The sequence below is a fragment of the Ahaetulla prasina genome, chromosome 1, assembly GCF_028640845.1.
Source record: "Ahaetulla prasina isolate Xishuangbanna chromosome 1, ASM2864084v1, whole genome shotgun sequence".
In the NCBI taxonomy this organism is placed as follows: Eukaryota; Metazoa; Chordata; class Lepidosauria; order Squamata; family Colubridae; genus Ahaetulla; species Ahaetulla prasina.
Genome location: NC_080539.1, coordinates 178,488,330 through 178,510,144, shown reverse-complemented (window position 1 = coordinate 178,510,144; position 21,815 = coordinate 178,488,330).

Below are 21,815 nucleotides of genomic sequence, written 5' to 3'. Positions count from 1 at the left end.
AACCAAAAGCAAACATTCTTAAAACTAAGATTTTAGATAACTTACATTTTGTTTCTCAAAGAATTGCATGATGGTAGTGGTATTTGCTCCTATATTTAATTAAACAAGAAATTAGTCAGAGAGAAACTTATTAAAATTACTTCTGAGATATGAAAGATCATCCCTTTTGAAGAAAGCAAGTCAGTATTAACTATTTTTAGAACTATAATAATAACAAGATAAAATGAGAGATGGGCTTTTAAAATATTTGTGAACACTGGAATTAAAGGGGAGATAGTTGTGTAAAGGATGGTCCAAGATCTTGCCCCTCATGCAGCCCTATTAATAGCAATCTTTCCTAAAGATTAAAGAACTCTGAAACACACATCAAAACAACTGATACATACTCAGTGTGTTCTGAGCATGGTACATACCCTTTCAGTACTAGTTGTGCTTTCAGAAAATATGTGACAGTAATTTAGTTTGGATGTAGTCTGCATTTACGGACCAAATCTTGGTTACCTATCATGCCCTGTTTCATTGGAAATCCCTCTCCAAAGCATTCTGCATTTTCTCCTTGTTCCTTCCCCAAAGTATGATCTGCTATAAAATTATTCCTTTGATAGGTGATTCTGAACCTTTTTTAAAAAAAGCTCCAAGCCCAGAATCCTTCACTGGGCAACCCACTTCCTCAATGGTGAAGTCTATTTTTTTTTTACTACTGGTTCTATGGGCGTGGCAGGAGAAGGATATTGCAAAATCTCCATTCCCACCCCATTCTGGGGCCAGTCAGAGGTGGTATTTGTTAGTTCTCCAAACTAGTCAAAATTTCCGCTACCAGTTCTCCAGAACCTGTCAGAACCTGCTGGATTTCTGGCAGTGCTAAACACACAAGAAAACATTCCTTCGTTTGGTATCCTAATCTTCTGACTCATTAGAACAAATATGCATGTTCCTCCTTTTTAAATTCGGAGCCAGGGTCAAATTATTTTTCTCTGCCCAGATAAATATGATTGCCTAGAGTTGTTAATAATGATATGAGCCTAAAAGGGCTTATTTTAGGGATTTAATCATTTTTTTTGGACCTGTGGACAAGGATTTGGTGGGAATTCTAACTTTCCCTTTGTCAGTAGAGGCAGACAGAAGAAAGGGCATTGTTTTGATGCTCCTGATCCGAGAATTTTACTTCTCTGGCAAAGATCATTGATTAGTACTACAATTAGTACAACTGAGTAAGTGCAAAATTCCAACTCCTTGCCTATCACACTTTTGACACTGCACATCTTTAGTCCTTAGGCTTTCTGTTAAAGCCATAGCTATACCTGAACAATATTATGCTATCACAAAATGTAATGCAATGCCAACACAGAACCTTGGCACAGCCCAAATGTATTTTAAAACAATCTAATTCTTTGTTTATTTAAAAATCATATTTATATAGCTGCCCAACGCACACAGAATGTGGCTTACAATAAAACCATAAAATAACAAACCAACGGATGTGAGTAAAAGCTAAGAATTCACATTTCGCTTTTCAATTGTACATTTTAAAATGTTAAAATTGTACATTTTAAAAAGTTAAGGAAAGGGGGCATTGAGTGAGTTACAGGGGCACACCCATGCAGTTTTATTGTATATGGATTGTCATTTCTCTCTTTGGGAATGGGTTTTTTTTTCCATCTCCCAATTGAGGGGGGTCCTTATTGTAATTTGTTTTCTCATCTTGATTACTATTTTTTAATGCCAACCTTGACTAATCTAGAAAGCTAAGCAGGGCCAGTTCTGATGAGTATTGAGATGGGACTCTACCAGCCTATAGATCTGTCACTTCCTGGTAGACTCTCATCTCAGTATTCACCAGAACTGATCCTGCTTAGCTTTCTAGATCAGTCAAGGCTGGCATTAGAAAGTAGCAATTAAGATGAGAAAACAAATGACAAAAAGCAAGAATATTTATTAGGAGGATACTCTTTTAGATGTGTTAGGCATCCTGGGCAATGAATTGGACAGCTGTTCATTTGCACCAGGAGGCTCTTAATCATGCAAAATATCCCACCAGCTTCAGCAGGTTTTTTATCCTCAAGGTCACTCTGTAGGATGCTGTTCATTGACCAGCAAGTGTAATCAGGTTTGACAGCTTGATGAACCCTCATGCTGACCAAGAACATGCTTTGAGCACATGCTTGCAATGCATTCATGTCTAAAACAGCAGGTTTGTTAAGGTCTCTATATAAAACTCTTTGTCAGCTGCAAATTCATGCAACACATTTTGAAAGTTTATATCGTAATGTGCATCCCAGTATTTCTTTTAGCATTTAGAAGAGAAGCAATATAGACAACAAACTTGTCTCTTCATCTAAAGAATAGTCCCAAACATTTATTTATTGATAATTTGGGAATATTGTCTATTATTTAAAATTAGAAGAATAATGAATGTTATAGTTCTGTATTGTGTACATTTTAAGATGTTTCAGGTTGTTTGGAGATGTCAAAAGTAACAGAATTGACTAAAGCCTGAAAGACAGAGAACACTGAATTTGATGATCAACCAGGCTGGATCTCAAGTCAGTCTGAGCTTTTCGATCAGATCACCATCAAACAGCCAATTACAATGTTGTTTTTTTAAGGAGGAGAGATTGTGAGGAATGGTGGTGGTGGACTGGGAGCTTTCTTCTTATCATGGGTTATCTAGTCTTACCCTGAAACATTGTGATTTTTTTTCCTGGTTTCATTACCCAACAGACTGCCAAATAAATTGAATGGAATATGCTAGGGAATTCATCCCTGATAGGTCCAATATAACCAAACCTCAACAATAAATTCAGGGAGGACCATAAACAGTTTTTTTCCCTTTGGAAAGAAACTCCCATTTTGGGGTTATGTTTTGTGCCAAAATAACAATTATAGCTTCACACAGCAACACAGCTTCCACCCCGCCCCCTACTACTAGTTTTGCTTCATTTTGCATTGTGATGAGTCTTCTACCAATTCCACTTCTAGCTACTGGAATTGTCCAATGGAGTGACCCAAAGTGCCTCAATAAATTATGCCATACAGAGGTGAACTTTTTCTTCCATGGCACAAACAATGATTTCTATATGATACATTGAATTATTGTGTTGCTCTTTTGTTCTTAGCATCTGCCCTGATTAGTTGTAAGATTTTGCATTGTGTTCACCTAACTCTTGCAGTGAAATTATCAGTGCATGTTGTGACATGTGTGTGTGTGTTATTTATCAACTGGCATGTCACAGAGTCTGATAATGATTTGAAGTGATTGACCTAGCATCACCCAGCTGGCTTCCATGCTTAAGAAAGGCCTGGAATCTGTGTCTTTCTACTCCTAGTCCAGCAAATTTACCATTATACCACATAGGCTTTTTAGTCATTTGGAAATGTTAATGTATTTAAATAGATTACTGTTATTTCCTCATTACCTGAAGGTATACTAATTAGTAAAGAGTATTGGCAAACATAGGTTGTTGTCTCCCCATGTAAATGATGGTGTGGAGAGGCACTTTTTTTAAAAAAAATTGTTCATCCTATAATGTAAAAGATTTATTGCTTTTTCACCCGCTCTCCTGCTCTTTCTAGCTCCTTTTCTTTTTCTTTCTATAAAAAGAAAAGCAAGCTCATAGGATCAGTTAGACAGTAAAAGCACAATATGTTTCTCTTCTTCCAGCATTCATCCTGTCATTAGGCAGCTGCCAGGGTGATGAGAGAGTTGATCTATGATAGCAGTTTCACACATTTCAGGAATAAAGTAATAGCTGCAATTATCACAAAATAAACATAAGCAAGCTCATTTTAAATGTCAGTAACAAGGGTCAGCTTTGCAATTGCTCTTTGCTGCAGTGCAGATGCAAACTGATAAACTACTTAAAATGTGGCATAATTGGACAAATTGTGATCACTAAAAAAAAAAAGAAGAAGCAAAAATGGCAGGCAAACATTCACTCTTCTCAACATTGTATTTGTGTCAAACTTGACTAACAAACTTAGGCCAGGGATATTTTGCTACTGGGAGAATTGGACTAGAGTTTTAGGGATTGTCATTGGCCTTTGATGAGGCAGCCATCCTGTGTGAATGTTGCCATGGAAACAGTCCTGAAATGTCATTAGGAAGACTTTGGTTCTGTCCCTGCTCAACCATAGGACTGAATGGGTGCCTTTGCGTCAGTTTACCATTTCTCAGCTAGCCTATCTCGCAAAGCTGCCTGGGGATTAGGCAAGGCTTTAAACTAGGGTGCTTTGTTCTAGAAGGATACAAAACAGGATGTAAGTTGAAAGGAAGGAAAGAAGGAAGGCGTTAAATTCATTTCCCACTTGTGGTTGGAGAGGTAAATAAATCAATAAATACTGATTTATAGGCAAGGACTCAAATATATATGGAGTTGCCATGCTTTGCATTCTTATTTGAGATCAACCATTGTTTAATGACAAAGCCTGGCTTCTCTTGTGTGTATGTTTATGAAAAGGACTTCAAATATATCCAGTAGTGAAATTGTTATACGAGTGGAGAAAGCTGTCCCAATACTTGGTTTGTATTAACATACAATGCAATAAGGCAAACCAAGAATTAGGACAGCATGCTCCATTCCTACAACATAAGAAATATTATGTTGTAGTATATTACTTTGTACTAATCAGCACAAAGAAGTATCTCATGCAAAGAATATTCACCCCCAGCCTATGTTACCAGTGCCAAACATGGACACTTACAACAAAACACACCAGTGAATGAAAGATAGTCACCACAGAAATGAGATATTTGAGGAAAGCTGTTGGAGTGATCAGAAGAAATGAGACCATAAGAGAAAGAATTGGCATAGAATCAATCTTAAATTACATAAAAAAACAGCAAATAAAGTGTTTATTCACCTGGACAGGATGTTGTGGAATTCCATCCCAAACAAGGCACATACAAAAAACAAAAAAGGAGAAGGTCAAAGGACACAAGGCTGATCCAGAAGAAGATGGAGAGACAACAGCAAAGACACATTACCACATCAATTAACAATGGTTGAGTTCATTGTTGGTTGAGAGCAAGAGCCAGAACTTTGTATCTGCCTTGACACCTGAAGCAATAAGTAAAGAGGAAGTAAAGAAGAAGGGAAGACTGATAATAACAATTGCAAGATGAGAGATGGCCAAACCCACAGCATATACCTGGCACTTGGAAAAGTAAATTATTGGATCAAAATGTGCCTTGAGTAGGGCTATTCTTGTATTCTTGGGGAGAAAATATTCTGAAAAGCCCTTAAGATCTTTTTATGTGACTAGACCCAGGATATCCATGGAACTGGAGTCTTCTCTAGATGGCTCCATTGTTGATGGGACCATTTTTAAATTCTCCTTTTCAGCTACGGTTTGTGTTTTTGTTTTTAATAATTATTACTAATTTACTATGGTTTTTAAAATTGGTTTTCATATCTTCAGTTTTAGATCTATTGTTGCATGCTGCTTAGATGAGATGGGTGGCTATATAAATTTGATGAATAAAAAAAATAAAATAAACAGTTGCTTAGTCTACTTTTTCATGTTTTTCTGCTGAAAACAAATGCAGTCAGCTGAGTGTAAGAGGAATTAACCGGAATGTACTACTGACATCTCATGCTCTTCAGGATGAAGATTAGTAGGACTGACCTGTAAATGGAAGTAAGTTGCTTGTTCAGATATTCTGCACAGTGTGGATAAGAGCCATGTGGAATCTGTTCTTTGTGTTGAGGCATCTTCAGTCACTGACTTGTGTGTGTATATATGTGGGGTGGGGTGAGGTGGGGGGCTGAGACCAGGTGATTGTCTCTGAAAAAGAGCTGGGGTTGGATGTTGAACCCATCGTTTTGATGTCAGTGACCATTGTGGTCACTGCGGACATTCCTATTTGCATGCTTTTCTCGTTTATCTAAAAACAAGCCTTGGCTTGCATCTTATTTCTGCTTTTAAGAGCCAGACAGGGTATAAATAAAATAATTATACATATGCTTCAGGGGTAAATGAAGGCTGACAGTCTGGAGAAGAGTTTCTAACACAGAAAATGCATTGAAAATGGCCATAAGAAAAGGACCATAAGAAATTCTAAACCCATAAGAGGAAGTTTAAAAATAACTAATATTCACCATTTAGGTTTTTTACAGTCCCTTATTTAATAGAAGGTGAATATATTGTGTAGGTGTATATGCAGAACAGAGGGACTTTGCATTAAAAAAAAATCAGATAAAAATCCTGATGTGTTTTTGTAATGTTCACCATAAATACAGTTGATCTATTAAAGAATGTTATTTTACTAAAGTGCTGGAGATTTTCTTGTACAACCTGCTCCAGCAGTCATAATTTACTGTATGTACAGCATGCCAATCTGATCAATAGGCCACTCAAGCATGTGTGTCCGTCTTTGCTCATCCCCACCATTTGCAACCTAATTAGCAGCTGCTCAGAGATGGGAAACAGGTGCAGATCCAGGCCCAGACTGGGGAAGCTTGCCTGTAATTAACAAGAAAAAAGGGTCAAATATTGGGAAGAATATCAAATCTGGGTCCACAGGGGATGCCACGCCAGCCTCAAAGGCATAGTCACCTGAGATCTTAAGCATGCTAATGTATATTATGCAAGCTTTCAAACAACATGGCTGCATAATCAGCTGGCAAGGCTGTTGCTTTCTCTCCTGTCATCCAACTGTGGAAAATGTAGTAGCTTTCAGTATTCTCCCCAAGTTTCTCTTTGCTTGGTAAATACTAAGATCCAGCAATTGGGAAATAGAACTTAAGAGCAGCAGGGAGAAAGACAAGGAAATGGGGAAACATTACTACCTTTGTTTTTGTTTTCTTTCTCAAAGAACATGTGCCTCTCTGAGAGAGTTGCCCAATAATAGTCTTTTGTAAATGGCAACTTTCATGATAATTAGCTTTCTGAAGATGCTCTGCAGGTTTAAAGTCAGAAGCACAAGGAAAATTGTTCTAGTGGGCTGCAGGCATGGGAGAAATTTAATAATTTTGGTGCCCAAGGGAGAATAAAGGAGGAAACGGGTGGGCATGGGATGCTTATACCATTTCTCTTGATAATAAGCCTTCCATATCGGTGTTTCCCCAAAATGACAGAATGATCTCAGTCTGAATCCAAGGCAAACCATTCAATATCACAGTAGTTCAAGTCTATGCCCCAACCACTGGTGCTGAAGAAGATGAAATTGACCAGTTCTATGAAGCCTTACAGAATTAACACCAAAAAATGATGTCCTTATCATCATGGGAGATTGGAATGCTAAAGTAGGAAGCCAAAAGATTACCGGAATAACAGGCAAGTTTGGCCTTGGAGTACAAAATGAAGCAGGGCACAGGCTGATAGAATTCTGTCAAGATAATACGATGGTCATAGCAAACACTCTTTTCCAACAACCTAAGAGACGACTCTACACATGGACATCACCAGATGGTCAACACAGAAATCAGATTGATTATGTGCTCTGCAACCAAAGATGGAGGAGCTCTATACAGTCAGTAAATACAGGACCAGGAGGTGACTGTGGCTCAGATCATGAGCTTCTTCTTGCAAAATTTAGGCTTAAACTAAAGAAAATAGGGAAAAGCACCAGGCCACTCAGGTATGAACTAAATCATATCCCTACAGTAGAGGTGACAAATAGATTTAAAGAATTAGATCTGATAGACAGAGTGCCTGATGAACTATGGACAGAGGTTCGCAACATTGTACAAGAGGTAGCAACTAAAATCATTCCAAAGAAAAAGAAATGGAAGAAAGCAAAATGGCTGTCTGAGGAAGCTCTGCAAATAGCTGAGGAAAGAAGGGAAGCGAAAGGCAAGGGAGAAAGAGAACAATACACCCAGTTGAATGCAGAATTCCAGAGAATAGCTAGAAGAGATAAGAATGCATTCTTAAATGAACAGTGCAAAGAAATAGAAGAAAACAATAGAATAGGGAGGACCAGAGATCTATTCAAGAAAATTGGAGATATGAAGGGAACGTTTCATGCAAAGATGGGCATGATTACTTAAAGACCTTCTTGTTTCGCCATGCAGGGCTGGCCTAACGTATTTTAATGTGGGTTTTTACTATGGTTTTATTACTGTTTTATTCGTTTCGGCCGAATTGAATTTTAGATTTTAAAATGTTTTTAATTTTTGTATCTTGCTTTTTATTTGGCTGTAAACCGCCCTGAGTCCTTCGGGAGAAGGGCGGTATATAAATGGAATAAATAAATAAATAAATAAATGATAAAGGACCAAAATGGCAGGGACCTAACAGAGGCAGAAGAGATTAAGAAGAGGTGGCAAAATTACACAGAAGAACTATACAAGAATGAGCTTAACATCCCTGATAACCACGATGGGGTGGTCACTAACCTTGAGCCAGACATCCTAAAATGTGAAGTCAAATGGGCCTTAGGAAATCTGAGCAACAACAAAGCTAGTGGAGGAGACAGTATTCCAGCTGAGCTATTCAAAATCTTAAAAGACGACGCAGTAAAAGTGCTACACCCAATTTGCCAGCAAATTTGGAAAACTCAACAATGGCCACAGGATTGGAAAAGGTCAGTTTACATTCCAATTCCAAAGAAAGGCAATGCCAAAGACTGTTCAAACTCTCACACCATTGCACTCATTTCACATGCTAGTAAGGTTATGCTTAAAATCCTACAAGCTAGGCTCCAGCAGTATGTGGATCAAGAATATCAGCAGTACAGGCAGGATTTCGTAGAGGCAGAGGAACTAGAGATCAAATTGCCAACATACGCTGGATCATGGAGAAAACTAGGAAGTTCCAGAAAAACATCTACTTCTGCTTCATTGACTATGCTAAAGCCTTTGATTGTGTGGATCACAACAAATTGTGGCAAGTTCTTAAAGAGATGGGAGTACCAGACCATCTTATTTGTCTCTTGAGAAACCTGTATGCGGGTCAAGAAGCAACAGTGAGAACTGGACACGGAACCACTGATTGGTTCAAAAATGGGAAAGGAGTCCGGCAAGGCTGTATACTATCACCCTGCCTATTTAACTTATATGCAGAGCATATCATGAGAAATTCAGGGCTAGATGAATCAAAAATTGGAATTAAGAATGCCGGAAGAAATATCAACAACCTCAGATATGCAGATGATACCATTCTAATGGCAGAAAGTGAAGAGGAACTAAAGAGTCTCTTGATGCGGGTGAAGGAGGAGAGTGCAAAAGTTGGCTTGAAACTCAACATTAAGAAAACTAAAATCATGGCATCCGGCCCTCTCAATTCCTGGCAGATAGATGGTGAAGAAATGGAGTAGTGACAGATTTTATTTTCCTGGGCTCCAAGATCACCACAGATGGTGATCTTGCAGCCAAGAAATTAAAAGATGCTTGCTCCTGGGGAGGAAAGCTATGGCAAATCTAGACAGCGTACTAAAAAGCAGAGACATTACCCTGCCAACAAAAGTGCGTATAGTCAAGGCTATGGTTTTCCCAGTTGCAATGTATGGCTGTGAAGGTTGGACCATAAGAAAGGCTGAGCGCCAAAGAATTGAGGCCTTTGAACTCTGGTGCTGGAGAAGACTCCTGCGAGTCCCTTGGACTGCAAGGCGAACAAACAAGTCAGTTCTAGAGGAGATCAACCCTGACTGCTCTTTAGAAGGCCAGATCCTGAAGATGAAACTGAAATACTTTGGCCACCTAATGAGAAAGAAGGACTCACTGGAGAAGAGCCTAATGCTGGGAAAGATTGAGGGCAAAAGAAGAAGGGGACGACAGAGAACGAGGTGGCTGGATGGAGTCACTGAAGCAGTAGGCATGAGTTTAAATGGACTCCAGAGGATGGTACAGCACAGGAAGGCCTGGAGGAACGTTGTCCATGGGGTCGCGATGGGTCGGACACGACTTCGCAACTAACAACAACAATCTGTGTTTGACGTAGTGGAAAAAACATCAATATAAGATTATAGATCTGCAGGAATTTCGCAAAATCTAGCTGTAAATCTTGGTTGTAAGGGATGCAACAATGAAAAACCATTTTGAAACAATTTTGCCTATGTCAAGGTTATGACACTTAAAGTTAATGCCATGGAAAAGGAAGAGTATCTTTTGTTTCCTTCTTTCACTGTTGGATCTGTAAGGGGATGTTGACCCTTTGTGGGATTCACATCATTCAATTTCTCTTGTTATCAGCTGTAAGAAAGTTCACTATTACATATAGCCCTTATCTCAAAGATGAGATATAAAATTCTTTTTAAGGTTTCTGTAGTTTTTCCTTAGCTACTTCCACTATTTCTGTTGAATGCTGTTGAATGTTGCTACTTTCCATTTTTAAAAACTCTGGCATGATGGACTGTGTGCCAATTAACATATCTAAAGTTTTTTGGATTTTGTTTGTTTGTTTTGGCAGCAAAGAAGGAGGAAGGTCAGAATTATAGCTCTGACTTCTTTCTGATAGAAAACACCTTTTAGGAAAATCTGTGAATTGTGAAAATGCCTTGAACATATAGCTTTAAAAATACAAAGCAGGAGGAAAGTACAAACACTGAACCCCTATTTTTCAGTTAGCTTTTTGTTTTTGTTTTAAATCTTCCATTCTAGCAATTGATTAGCAATTTTCTGGCAGTATGCAACCTCATAATTCAAGACATGTAGCTAAATCAGTAAATTATTCCTGGGCCATTTGCACCATCTGCTGTGTTAAGGGCTGTCTGATGGGTGGATGGAAAGACACCTGCTGACAGCAAAGTGGATCTCTGATCATGAGAGAAATAAACAGATGATGGCTGGCAAAGGGACAAGGAAGTAAAAATTTCAACAGACTTGTAATGAGAGGAACTGAAATCTAAGTTATAATCTTATGCATTAAACTTCCAACCAACCAGCCAACCAACCATAAATACTAATCATAAAGGCAAACTCTCTTTTCAGCTTGCACAACTATGGGGCATGTCTGTGAAATTTTCTTGACAGCATCATGGAAATGCTTTGCAATTGCCTTTTTCTAAGATGTTTTTCAACTTCCCAGTCTAGTCAAGAACCCCAGAATTCTCAGTCAATGCCCATTCAGTATTAAGCAGGCTGTACTATGCTTAACTTTCAAGTTCAGAAAAGGTTAACCCCTATGGTAAAGAGTGTCAGGCTTACAGGAGCACATGTACCACAGGTGAATTCATAAGCAAGAATGAAAAAATTATTGAGGAATTCCATGGTAGACAGTTTTGGTTCCCAGATCCAGAAAACGATTAAGATAAGATTCATGGATGGGGGTCTGTTCAAATCCAGAAGCCAAAGAACAAGGCAATCGAGGAGAGAAAGGAAACAACAACAACAACAACAACAACAACAACAGGTAATTTATATGTGGGAATGGTGAAATGCATGGATGAAAATACAAGTGTACAATTGTTATGAAAAAAGAAAATCGTAATAAAAATAAAATTAAAAAAAAGAAAATACAAGTGGATGAATATAGTACTGGTTTATAAAATGAAAGGTAAGAATGAGCTATGAGAATGCAATATAGACAGAAACCAAGAAATGCAAACAGAAGTGAAGTAGACAATCAATGGGATGAACTGTTTTTAGAAGAATGTCCATGGAGATTCTCTGTCATCCAGGTCATGGTTGTCCCAAATGTGCTTTTTTAAAAGGCAACTGGACTTTCTTTACAAGCAAAAGTTACCTTTTGAAAAAGCACCTTTGGGAAGAAACACAAAAGTATTAGGAAAGAGATTAAATTCAACAAGAGAGCATGTGCTGGCTTCCATATTATAGACTAAAAAAATCTCATAAGTGTTCATTCATAAATATTTACAAAAGGACTTGTTGGTATACAGGGGACAATGGCTAAAGTCTCTTCTGTCTAATGGTGCATTTGTCTAGAATATTTTCTACTCTCTTCCTTCTGGGAACAGATATTTTTAATACCACTAGAACCATATTATGACAATAAAGATGATACATTTCTAGAAGCAGGAAATCAATACTATATAGTGCAACCAGACTCCCACCCCCTCATTTCTCAGTTTATTTGACTAAAATGGAATCTTAACTGTTTGTTTGCTGTGAGGGCATTTCCAGAATACTAGTGGGGAACATATATAACAACCTGATGCTAAAATATCAGGTGACAAATACCAGTCTTTCTTAAATTATACCAGCAACAAAGCTAGCACGAGAGCTCACTGAAAGAAGGAGGCGACTAAAGAATCATTTTCATGATTTTAAAATGTTCTGAAGTTTAAGTCAAGCTTTAGGGTTTTATATCCCCAAAAAAGTCAAAAGATAAGTTGTTCTCATAAAATAATATCTGAACATCTGGGATGATTCTGTCATTCCCATGCTCTATGCTAACTCCTATTTGCCTTATTTTTGTAATAGCAGAATTTGCCTTAGGGTGTTCTTCTCTTAATTAATCATGTCCAAATATTAACTGAATCAGTTCTTGGGTGTGAATCAAATTTCCCGCCTCAGGGCACTTCTTCTTTGGAAATTGGAAGCATTTCCAGGTTGAAAGCCAATTTGTTGAAAGGCCAGGATGCTGCTATTGAAAACAAGAGATGTGAATGCCTTGGACACCAAAAGCAGAAAGAAAGGGAGGGAGAATTGCTCCCAGGAACATCTTGAATAGGACTATGGGTTTTGCCCATTATGACAGCAATCAGTTCAAAAGGCAGCTACCAGATGTATTTGGCCTAATACTAATTTTTTTCAGGGATTCCAAAATAAAACTAATGACATTTAGAGAATATGGCATCATATTCAAACTATTACTATGCAGTCTAAGAATATATAATATTGCAAGATAGGAAAAGATTATTTAATCCTTGCTGAAGTTAACTGTAGTAATAAGGAGAGGATTTGGTCAAAGTCACATGGAAAATATGTGGCTAATCTGACTTGTATGGTTTAAAATTCTCTTATATTTCAGAAAATCCCAGCCAATTTTCTTTGGTCCTTCATACCTGAGTAATAAAGTTCTGTTCAGTTTGCAACATAATGTCAACTAGTGCCTCCTTAGACTGCAGCCCCTGAACCAGGGGTGAAATGCAAAATTTGTTACTATTGGTTCTATGGGTGTGGCTTGGGGGGTAATATGACTGGGTGGGTGTGGCCAACTTTTTTTTAACTTTTAAAAGCATTTTTTTCTATAACATCTTCGGCTGAAGAGTTTGTAGAAAAAATGCTTTTTAAAGGTTCTGATGATCCTAGCTGAGCAGTGTGATCATCAGAGGCTTTTTTTTTACTTTTAAAAGCATTTTTTTGGCTGAAGAAAAAATGCTTTTAAAAGTTTTTTAAAAAAAACCTCGGATGCTCACGCGGCTCAGCTGGGCATGGGGGGGCAGGGATTTTTGCTACTGGCTCTCCAAACCACCCGCCGCCATGGTTTGGAGAGCCAGTAGCACTACCAGATCGGGCGATCCAGTCCGAACTGGGAGCATTTCACCCCTGCCCTGAACCCCAAAGCTTGCCAATGCATGCTGTACCTATTTAGGATAGAATAGAATAGAATTCTTTATTGACCAAGTGTGATTGGATACACAAGGAATTTGTCTTGGTGCATATGCTCTCAATGTACATAAAAGAATCATTCGTCAAGAATCATAAGGTACAACACTTAATGATAGTCATAGGGAACATATAAGCAATGAAATCATATTAGGAAACAGTCAATATAAATCATAAGGATACCAGCAACAAGGTTACAGTTACAGGAGATGGGTGATAGGAACAATGACAAGATTAAAGAATCATTTTCATGATTTTAAAATGTTCTGAAGTTTAAGTCAAGCTTTAGGGTTTTATATCCCCAAAAAAGTCAAAAGATAAGTTGTTCTCATAAAATAATATCTGAACATCTGGGATGATTCTGTCATTCCCATGCTCTATGCTAACTCCTATTTGCCTTATTTTTGTAATAGCAGAATTTGCCTTAGGGTGTTCTTCTCTTAATTAATCATGTCCAAATATTAACTGAATCAGTTCTTGGGTGTGAATCAAATTTCCCGCCTCAGGGCACTTCTTCTTTGGAAATTGGAAGCATTTCCAGGTTGAAAGCCAATTTGTTGAAAGGCCAGGATGCTGCTATTGAAAACAAGAGATGTGAATGCCTTGGACACCAAAAGCAGAAAGAAAGGGAGGGAGAATTGCTCCCAGGAACATCTTGAATAGGACTATGGGTTTTGCCCATTATGACAGCAATCAGTTCAAAAGGCAGCTACCAGATGTATTTGGCCTAATACTAATTTTTTTCAGGGATTCCAAAATAAAACTAATGACATTTAGAGAATATGGCATCATATTCAAACTATTACTATGCAGTCTAAGAATATATATATTGCAAGATAGGAAAAGATTATTTAATCCTTGCTGAAGTTAACTGTAGTAATAAGGAGAGGATTTGGTCAAAGTCACATGGAAAATATGTGGCTAATCTGACTTGTATGGTTTAAAATTCTCTTATATTTCAGAAAATCCCAGCCAATTTTCTTTGGTCCTTCATACCTGAGTAATAAAGTTCTGTTCAGTTTGCAACATAATGTCAACTAGTGCCTCCTTAGACTGCAGCCCCTGAACCAGGGGTGAAATGCAAAATTTGTTACTATTGGTTCTATGGGTGTGGCTTGGGGGGTAATGTGACTGGGTGGGTGTGGCCAACTTTTTTTTAACTTTTAAAAGCATTTTTTTCTACAACATCTTCGGCTGAAGAGTTTGTAGAAAAAATGCTTTTTAAAGGTTCTGATGATCCTAGCTGAGCAGTGTGATCATCAGAGGCTTTTTTTTTTTACTTTTAAAAGCATTTTTTTGGCTGAAGAAAAAATGCTTTTAAAAGTTTTTTTAAAAAAACCTCGGATGCTCACGCGGCTCAGCTGAGCATGGGGGGGCAGGGATTTTTGCTACTGGCTCTCCAAACCACCCGCCGCCATCACTACCAGATCGGGCGATCCAGTCCGAACTGGGAGCATTTCACCCCTGCCCTGAACCCCAAAGCTTGCCAATGCATGCTGTACCTATTTAGGATAGAATAGAATAGAATTCTTTATTGACCAAGTGTGATTGGATACACAAGGAATTTGTCTTGGTGCATATGCTCTCAATGTACATAAAAGAATCATTCGTCAAGAATCATAAGGTACAACACTTAATGATAGTCATAGGGAACATATAAGCAATGAAATCATATTAGGAAACAGTCAATATAAATCATAAGGATACCAGCAACAAGGTTACAGTCATACAGTCATAAGTGGGAGGAGATGGGTGATAGGAACAATGAGAAGATTAATAGTAATGCAGATTTAATAACTATACAGTGTTGAGGGATTTATTTATTTAGCAGAGTGATGGCGTTGGAGGAAAAACTGTTCTTGTGTCTAGTTGTTCTGGTGTGCAGTGCTCTATAGCGTCATTTTGAGGGTAGGAGTTGAAAAAGTTTATGTCCAGGATGCGAGGGGTCTGTAAATATTTTCACAGCTCTCTTTTTGACTTGTGCAGTATACAGGCTCTCAATGGAAGGCAGGTTGGTGGTAATTATTTTTCTAATTATCCTCTGAAGTCTGTGTCTGTCTTGTTGGGTTGCAGAACCAAACCAGACAGATATAGAGGTACAGATGACTGACTCAATAATTTCTCTGTAGAACTGGATCAGCAGCTCCTTGGGCAGTTTGAGCTTTCTGAGTTGGCACAGAAAGAACAATCTTTGTTGTGCTTTTTTGATGACATTTTTGATGTTGGTTGTCCATTTTAGATCTTGTGATATGGTAGAACCTAGAAATTTGAAGGTTTCTACTGTTGATACTGTGTTGTCTAGTATTGTGAGAGGCGGAAGTATGGCAGATTTCTCCTAAAGTCCACCACCATTTCTACGATTTTGAGTGTGTTCAGTTTCAGATTGTTCTGGTCGCACCATGAGGCTAGTTGTTCAACCTCCCATCTGTATGCAGATTCATCATTGTCTCGAATGAGACCGATCACTGTTGTATCATCTGCAAACTTCAGTAGTTTAACAGATGGATCGTTTGAGATGCAGTCCTCGGTACACAGTAAAAGAGAGCATTTCACCGAGGCAGTCTTTGGTGGAGCCATCTTGGATCTATTTTACACTCTTTTTACACTTAAGATGAAAATTAATTACACATGGCAACTTTTAATGATGTTCCAGGAAGATTGTGCAATAAATGATCCCAAATATTGTGTGATCCATCCCAAACAACTGTTGTCTTCCTTTCTGTTAGGATTCAGCAGAAGCTCTGCTTGGAGGATTTAAGGACAGAAATGGGCTTTATATTTTGTTGGATCATCCTTGTGCTCGGCTCAGGAATGCTAATTATACCCCAATCATCATTTTATTAATGTGTATTATTTTATTGATTATATAATCCTTCCACTTATTACTATTGAGTTACTTTCCTTTGCAAATTTCACTGTGTTTTGACCCATTTGCTCCAGATTCCTGGGCAGAGCAGCCTTCTTCCCACTGCGTAAAAATGAACTTGTGGGGTGGAAGAAAAGAAGATGGAGAAGGAGAAAAGGGATGAGAAGAAATCATTATTAGTATAAGGATGAAATATTTGCATACACTTTCTGGAAATCATTAGAAGACGGCAGAAACATTGGAGCCAATCTAATCTCTGGGGATGTTTTGTCCTAAAGGGCAGGCACCATGACATAAAAGGCACCTTGTCTTCCTAGGCTCCACAAGATGACATTTCTTAATAGACGGTACCAATAATGTGCCTCTCCTTGCCAGATTCCTAGAACATCCCAAATATTTTCCACAATCTCCCCCTATATTTTTTTGTAGCTTCTCTTTACTTTCTGTAGTCTTATTATTGCACCTCAGATTCTAAAGTCAAATATCATGCAATATTTCACAGTAGAATGAATTCATTTTCCCATTTTTGGTGAAGCTTTTTTTTTTTTTTTGGAAGATGAGACAATTATGACTCACAGGAGTATTGAGAGATTTTATTATCTAATAGAATAGAATAGAATAGAATAGAATAGAATAGAATAGAATAGAATAGAATAGAATAGAATTTGTTATTGGCCAAGTGTATATGTTAATGTTTACGTGAAAGCCATGCTGGAGCGACAAAAATCATTATGTCTAGAAGTATCATTGTCCTATTCTTAAAGAGAATCCTTCCAATAATGATCATCACAACCTAATATATAAATTAATTGACACTTGTGACCATCCTGAATTTCAAAGGCTCCTAGAAGAAAATGAATTCATAGCAATGATATTTATGAGACTGTTAATTTCTATTCATGCCTGCTTGGATTCTTTAAAAGTGGTGAGACAAAATAATTTATTAGCTAGAGTTTATTTGCAAAGAAGTTTCAACTGCCCTTTATATTATTATTATATCTCAAGACAGTGTTTCTTTACTTATGAGCAGATGTCTGAAATCCTCCAGGAGATTTTTTTTTTCCTGGTATAAGACTATGGAAATGAACCTGGCATGGGTACTGGTCTCCCAGGTGGAGAGGGTGCCGACAAGCCTTCTTAGAAGTCTCAGATCAAGGCTAGTCGGAAAGAGCAACAGAGCCCAGCCACCAAAAGCTTGTGCTTTGGTGACTGACAGGTACAGGCTCTTTCAGAAGCATAAAAAGGAATGCTAAATGATCTCACTGACAGAATAAATCTTCTATTTGTTTGGTCTGGTCCAGATGTGCTACAGGCTGATGCAGAAATGTCTGCTGATGCCAATCTCGGTTTAAATCACAATTTGGCAGCAAGTTTAGATTTATTACTACTAAAACAACTACCACAAGTCATCATCGTCATCTTGTAATTATGTGCCATTTAATGTAATACAATTTGTTGGAAAAGATCAACTTGTCTTAACTACAAATGCTATGAGCCTTACCAGAGAAGATGCAGCGATATCTAGATAGGCTTAGATGGAAAACCAGAACTTGGCCTTTAGGGAGGCTGTAGATGCAGCTCAAGGGGGCTTACCCAAATGTTACCTGACTAAATCCAGCTGCCTTTTTGAAGGTGGATACAGCCCAGATTTCAAAGGATCTGTTGCATTCCCCAAATCTGGCCACTGAGGCACAATAACAGGAGGTACTGCCTCACAGATCTAATTGCTGTCATACGGAATTCATCACTTCAAAATTACATAGTCTCTAACTTAAAGATAGATTTTAGACAGGACCACATACTCCATAGAGGATATATTTAACATAACAGCAAAATAACCAATTACGTTTGGAGAGCTGCCACACAACCACCCAGTGATGCAATTCTGTCTCTCTCCCCTCCCTCTCTTTCTCTTTTCTCTCTCTCCCCCCTCCCATCCCACAGAATTTGGGGTTAATATACTAAAGGGTAGTTCTGAATAGGCATATCTGACAACCATTTTAATTTTATATTTTTAGAAATTGGAAGGTATCATATGACTTGAATGGCATGGTGGCCTAGTAATGATGCTCACTTCTCACTTGGAAGGTTGACAGTTCAATCCTAGGTAGAGGCAGATGTTTCTTTCCTAGGGCTCAAAGAAAAAATATCTGCTGCGAATTCCAGATGGCATTCTCTGACCAGTAAATGCTTGGCTTCATCCAGTCACTTCGACGCTAGCCTGAATTAAGGGATTACAGGCTCATAAAAGGGGAATTTAAGGTATCATATGATTTTGAATCACTTTAAACATTAAGAATGGTTGAAATTTCCTGAGAAACCACATTTTGCCTTGAAATGTCACAACCTTGTCATCCAAAACCTTGCAACATTTTCTGTGGGAACCTCACTGATTTCAAGAATCTTGAGGCAGATATTGGTGAAATGATCCCTGAAGTTTCATGTGATGCCAATCTTTCCTTTAGGGATTATAGCTTTAGGAGAAACCTAAGGAAGCCCATCTGAAGAGAAAAGCTCCTCTCACCTTCAAGTTTTGTTAAAGCTTTTCTCTATGATCACCACGCAAACCACAAACATGCATTCATTTTGCAACAAATAAAATGTTGAGATAAGTAGGGCTCATTTGTTATTGCTGTCAAGTAGACAAATGTCATGTTTTCCTTTTCTTCCATTTGTTCCTCATTCAATATACATTTGTTTTGTTTTTCCCTTGCAACCATAACACATCAGATAGCTACTGGGGATAAGGAAGGAGGAAGAGAACTGAATAGTTTAAAAATCTATCTGTAATCCAAGTTCAGGATACAAAGTACAGCTCACAAAGAAAAGAAGATAACCAATGGGGATTTTGAAGAAAGGCTTCAGGGATGTGAACAAACCTGGTTATACAAGGGAAGAGCATAGGGAGAAAACAATAGCAGTCTTCCTATATTATTTAAGGGGCAGTCACCGAGAAGAGGGGGTCAACCTATTCTCCAAAGCAGCTGAGTTCAGGACAAGAAGCAATGGATGGAAACTAATGAAGGAGAGAACCAACCTAGAATTAAGTAGAAATTTCCTGACAGTGAGAACAATTGATCAGTAGAAGAACTTGCCTTCAGAAGTGCTCCATCACTGGAGGTTTTAAAAAGAGATTGGAGAGCCATTTGTCCAGAATAGTATAGGGTCTCCTGCTTGAGTGGAGCCTGGACTAGAAGACCTTCAAGATCTCTTCCTAGTCTGTTATTTTGTTAAAATTGTTCTGTAGGTATCCCTTGAACTTGTCTTATCAAACTCTGGGGAAGGTTCTTCAATTTACCATGAACGATCTTGTTAAACATATTAGCTATATTATAGCATTGTTTCCTTGATATCTTTAATTCAGGATGAGATTTTTGAGAGAAGGTATACAGACATCAAGCTGCCTGGATTTTTTTTTCCAGGTGTGTCTATGAGTTAGAAATTTCTATTAATAGTAACAAAATTAACAAATATACTTTATTGCAAATCACTTAGCAGAAATGATGATTGAAATAATATGCTTTAATTTGTCTTATTTATATCAAGTTCATTGTGTCCTATTTTCTAATTTAATTTGCAAATAATGAAAAATGTAGAATTGTGTTAATGTCTGTATGCACTTTTTGAAAGCAATATAGTTTGTGTACTTCATAATTACACATTATATTGTCTAATATATAGCTCTTGTTCTGCCATATTATAACAAGCCAATGGTATATCTTTGAGATTTTATGTACAAAGCAAACCTATTTTGTAAATCAGTTAATCCTCCAATGATCTGGTATGAGGTGTGAGTATGCATGCACAAGTATGCATAACTTTGCATCCTACCCTATTATATAGTTTGCACTTATCTACTTCCTACTATATCTACATGTCTCTTGTTTAACATTTGTGCTTACGTTACTTTCACAAATTACACAGATTGGGCTGAATGATAGTCTGTTGCCTGAAGTCACACAGTGAGCTTAGTAGCTGAATGGGGACTTGGCATATTTTTATTTTAGACATAGTTTTATGTGATTTCTGATTATGTGAAAGTCCTATTGCAAAACATGATAAAAATACCTAAATTTGATCTCAATGGAATATTTTTAAAACCTTCTGCGGCACTAAAACCTTTCTCTTTAATTGCTTGGACAAGGAAGACACAAAATCCAGATTGCCAAAGCATGTTCACTTAGACCCAGGCTCAGATTTTAGAAATTACAGACCTATCAGCCTGACCTCAATACCGGGGAAGATTCTGGAAAAGATAATCAAGCAACGAATCACCAAACACCTAGAAGCAAACAAAGTAATAACCAAAAGCCAACATGGGTTTGTCAAAAACAGATCATGCCAGACTAATCTTATTGCAGTCTTTGACAAAATGACAAAATTAGTGGACCAGAGGAATGCTGTCGATATAATTTACTTGGACTTCAGTAAAGCATTTGATAAAGTAGACCATAACCTACTACTAGATAAAGTAGAAAAATGTGGGTTAGACAGCACCACCACCAGATGGATTCGTAACTGGCTGACCAACCGCACTCAACATGTAGTCCTCAACGGAACTACATCCACATGGAGGGAAGTATGCAGTGGAGTACCCCAAGGCTCTGTTTTAGGCCCAGTACTCTTCAACATCTTCATCAATGACTTGGACGAGGGGATAGATGGGGAACTCATCAAATTTGCAGATGACACCAAGCTGGCAGGAATAGCCAACACTCCAGAAGATAGGCTCAAGTTACAGAAAGATCTTGACAGACTTGAACATTGGGCGCTATCTAACAAAATGAAATTCAACAGTGAAAAAAGTAAGGTTCTACATTTAGGCAAAAAAAAAACCAAAATGCACAGGTACCGGATATGTGGTACCTTGCTCAATAGTAGTAACTGTGAGAGGGATCTTGGAGTCCTAGTGGATAACCATTTAGATATGAGCCAGCAGCATGCAGCAGCTGCTAAAAAAGCCAACATAGTTCTGGGCTGCATAAACAGAGGGATAGAATCAAGATCACGTGAAGTGTTAGTGCCACTTTATAATGCCTTGGTAAGGCCACACTTGGAATATTGCATCCAGTTTTGGTCGCCACGATGTAAAAAAGATGTTGAGACTCTAGAAAGAATGCAGAGAAGAGCAACAAAGATGATTAGGGGACTGGAGGCTAAAACATATGAAGAACGGTTGCAGGAACTGGGTATGTCTAGTTTAATAAAAAGAAGGACTAGTGGAGACATGATAGCTGTGTTCCAATATCTCAGGGGTTGCCACAAAGAAGAGGGAGTCGGGCTGTTCTCCAAAGCACCTGAGGGTAGAACAAGAAGCAATGAGTGGAAACTGATCAAGGAAAGAAGCAACTTAGAACTAAGGAGAAATTTCCTGACAGTTAGAACAATTAATAAGTGGAACGACTTGCCTGCAGAAGTTGTGAATGCTCCAACACTGGAAATTTTTAAGAAAATGTTGGATAACCATCTGACTGAGATGGTGTAGGGTTTCCTGCCTG